Source organism: Juglans microcarpa x Juglans regia, chromosome 2S (assembly GCF_004785595.1).
Source record: "Juglans microcarpa x Juglans regia isolate MS1-56 chromosome 2S, Jm3101_v1.0, whole genome shotgun sequence".
Lineage (NCBI taxonomy): Eukaryota > Viridiplantae > Streptophyta > Magnoliopsida > Fagales > Juglandaceae > Juglans > Juglans microcarpa x Juglans regia.
Genome location: NC_054597.1, coordinates 16,610,326 through 16,614,677, shown reverse-complemented (window position 1 = coordinate 16,614,677; position 4,352 = coordinate 16,610,326). Strand labels below are relative to the sequence as shown.

The 4,352-nt window shown below is 37.3% G+C and overlaps 1 non-coding gene across 1 annotated transcript; it reads right to left on the bottom strand.

The window, feature by feature from the left end:
• Positions 1–384: 384 nt before the first annotated feature.
• On the bottom strand, positions 385–491 carry LOC121253746. The gene has a single exon (XR_005938467.1). It is a non-coding gene; the product is annotated as a small nucleolar RNA R71 (small nucleolar RNA).
• Between the last annotated feature and the right edge of the window lie 3,861 nt (positions 492–4,352).

Here is a 4,352-nt window from a genome sequence, read left to right as displayed (position 1 = left end):
GGTTGCTGAGAGGTTTAATCCACTTGGGCAAGCTGGGTCTTCCCTTGTTACGCTGTTGCTAATTTTTATTGCTTTTTTTGTTGCTTTTTTCACTTTTTATTCAGGCTTGTTTAGTTTTTTCGAGTATTGTTGGTTTTTCGTTTTAGGCTTGTTAGAATTTGTTTTTTGCTGGTTTTATTAGGTTGTTTTGGCTTATTTTGACACTTGGTTTTGGGTTAGTTTATAGCGTTATATCTTGTAAATCTCTAAGTGTAATGATATTACCATGTTATTCCTCTGCCATAAATGAGGGGTTATTAATAAACTTGGAACGAGACCGCTATATGTGTGGCTACCGACTCTTCTTTAAAAAAAAAGGTTCTTCTTTAAAAAAAAAAAAAAAAAGAGTTAAGGAATGATATTACTACCTTCATCCAATGTGAGGCTGAATCATTATATGAGGCATGAGAGAGATACAAGGATTTATTGAGAAAGTGTCCTCATCATGACCTTCCGGCATGGCTTCAAGTCCAAACATTCTACAATGGTTTGGGAACTACAAAAAGGTCTTTGGTTGATGCAGCAGCTGGAGGGGCTCTAATGAGTAAATCTCATGAAGCAGCTTATGAACTTTTGGAGGAATTCACATCAAATAATTATCAATGGCCTTTAGAAAGAGCAATGCCGAGAAAGGCGGCTAGAGTTTTTGAACTTGATTCTATTACTACATTGGCGGCACAAATGACGACTTTATCTAAACAACTAGGTAAGATGAATGTTAATGCTATTCAAACTAATGTTGTTTGTAATCATTGTGCAGGACATCATTCAAGTGTAGATTGGCAAGTGGGGAATCCTTTTGCGCAATCGAGTTACGAACAAGCTAATTACGTGTCTAATTTTCAACGTCAAAACAATCCTTATTCAAACACGTTCAATCCTGGATGGAGAAATCACCCCAATTTTTCTTAGAGCAACAATCAAGAGGTAGCTAGACCACCTAAACAGTTTCCCCAGCAAGAGAAAAAATCGACACTTGAGGATGTGTTTATACAGTACATTCAAAAGACTGATATGGTGATCTAAAACAACTCGACTTTAATCTGCAATCTTAAGGCACAAATTGGTTAGCTCTCAAACACGCTTACTAAGAGCACAGCAGGGACTTTGCCGAGCAACACTGTGACCAATCTGAAAGAACATGTTAAAGCCATAACATTGAGAAGTGGGCAGACATATGACCAGCTACAAACAGTAAGTATCGAGAGAGATGAAGAAGCTTCCAAAAAAGTGGAGTCTGAGATGAAGGAAGCTGATCCGAGGTGAAAGAAGTAGAGTGAGATGCAACCGACCGGCAAACTGAGAAGACTAAGGAGAATAAAGGGGCTTCAAAACCCAAGAAATCCAATGAGTTTATATCTGAAACTTATTCTCCTTCAATTTATGATTTCCAAATTACTTTTCCACAAAGATTAAGAAAAAATAAGATTGATAATATGTTCTGTAAATTTCTGAGTATATTTAAGCAATTGTATTTTAATATTCCTCATGTTAAAGTCTTAAAGCAAATGCTAAATATGCAAATTTTTTTAAGGATGTATTATCAAACAAGCGGAAGTTGGAGGAGCATGAGACTGTAATGCTGACCGAGGAGAGGAGTGCAATTTTACAAAAGAAGCTGCCACCTAGGTTGAAAGATTCGGGGAATTTCATGATCCCTTGTACTATAGGAAACTCCTATTTTGATAGAGTTTTATGTGACTTAGGGGCAAGTATTAATCTAATGCCTTTCTCTATTTTCAGGAAACTGGGTCTTAGAAAAGCAAAGCAAACCACCATCTCTCTACAGTTGGCGGATAGATTTATTAAATACCCTAGATGACTCATTGAGGATGCACCGGTGAAAGTTAATAAGTTTATTTTCCTGGCCGACTTCATTGTGCTCGATATGGAGGAGGAATACAACTTTGATACTAGGCCGACATTTCCTTGTGATAGGGAGAACCTTAATTGATGTACAACAAGGGAAACTCATTTTGAAGGTCGGCGAGGAGCAGGTCACTTTTGATGTATTTAAATATATGAAATTTCCTCCTGAGGTACATTCTTGTTTTCAAATAAGTGACCGACACTTGGTAATGGGCTATGAGACTTATGGAGTTGAATTTCCAAATGTACCATTTGAGTTATGTCTTACTTACTCTATGTCTATTAAATTTGAATATGAAGAGGTTAGGGAGTGTGAGAGATATTTAGAAGCTACACCATCATTTCCTCCTTCAATAAAACCTAAAGTGGATGAACTAAACTCATCTCGGCCGACATCTCCAAGTTAGGAACCACCAAATCTTGAACTCAAACTGCTTCCGTCAAATTTAAGTTACGCTTTCATAGGCCAAGACTCTAACTTTTCCAGTTATTATTAACAACTGCTTGAGTGATGTAGAGGAGGAAAAATTGCTGAGAGTCGTGTGGGAACACAAGATGGCCTTGGGTTGGACCATTTCGAATATCAAAGGAATTAGTCCTTCAATTTGCATGCACAAGATTTAATGGAGGATAATTTTAATCCGATCGTCCAACCCCAGAGGAGACTGAATCCATCCATGAAAGAAGTGGTGCATAAAGAAGTACTGAAACTGTTAGATGCCAGGATTATCTATCTGATCTCGGACAGCGCATGGGTAAGTCCGGTACAAGTCATCCCAAAGAAAGGTGGGATAACCGTGTTCAATGACAACAATGAACTTATATCAATGCGGACGATCACGGGATGACGAGTATGCATAGATTATATAAGACTTAATGATGCTAATCGGAAAGACCATTTCCCATTACCTTTTATTGATCAAATGCTAGAAAGACTTACAAGCCATGCTTACTACTGTTTTCTAGATGGATATTCCGGTTACAATCAAATAGCCATTGCTCCCAAGGATCAAGAGAAGATCATTTTCACCTGTCCTTATGGCACTTTTGCACATAGGCGCATGCCTTTTGGTCTTTGCAGTGCGCCAGCCACTTTCCAAATATGCATGATGTTCGTCTTCTCGAACATGTTGGGAAAAATTTTAGAAGTCTTCATGGATGACTTCTCGATTTTGGTCACTCTTTTGATAATTATTTATCTAATTTATCTTTGATTTTGCAGAGATGCAATGTGACAAATCTTGTTTTAAATTGAAAAAAATATCACTTCATGCTTGAGGAGGGAATAGTGCTTGGCCACCACATTTCCTTCAAGGGAATTGAGGTCGACCGAGCAAATATAGAAGTTATTGATAAACTCCCACCACCGACCAATGTGAAGGGCGTGAGAAGCTTCTTGGATCACGCCGGGTTCTATTGTCTATTTATCAAGGATTTTTTCCAAATTACTAAACCTCTCTGCAATCTGTTGATTAAAGATACTTGGTTTGAGTTTTCTGATGAATGCTTGCATGCTTTTGAAACATTGAAAAATATATTAATTTCAGCACCTATCATTGTATCACTAGATTGTAATTTAGCTTTTGAATTAATGTGTGATACTATAGGGGCTGTTTTGCGGTAGAGAAAAGATAAAAAAATTTCATGTTATTTATTATGCAAGTCGGACCTTAACTGAAGCTCAACTTAATTATCCTAGTACTAAGAAAGAATTGTTAGCGGTTGTGTTTGCCTTTGACAAAATTTGTTCTTATTTGATAGATTCAAAGGTGGTCGTTTACACCGATCACTCCACTCTTAAATACTTGCTGTCAAAGAGGGATGTCAAACCGAGACTGTTAAGATGAATCTTGCTCTTACAAGAGTTTGATTTGGAAAGAAAATATAAGAAAGCTACTGACAATGTAGTTGCCGACCACTTATCTCATCTTGAGCTTAAAGAGGCGGCTAGCAAGGAGAAATTTCCAATTAATGAGACCATCCTGGATGAATAATTAATGGCTATAGAAGTCGTTCCATGGTATGCCGACATTTGGTGTCTATAATTCTACCGACCGAGATGACATATCAAGAAAAGAAGAAGTTATTCTCCGACTTGAAATATCATTTTTGGAGGAACCTTTTCTATACCGGCATTGCGCGGACCATATAATCAGGAGATGTGTGCCAGAGGAGGAGATGGAGAGCATACTCAAACACTATCACTCATTGGAAGTGGTTGACCACTTTGGTGGAGCAAAAAGGGCAATGAAATTTTTACAATGCACCTGTTATTGGCCAACTATTTTTAAAGACTTTTAATTTTGTTAATTTATGTGATCATTGTCAAAGGGTTGGCAACATTTATAGGAAACATGAGATGCCTTTAAACAATATTTTAGTGGTTGAATTGTTTGATGTTTGAGGTATAAATTTCATGGGTCCTTTTCCTTCCTCATATTCTA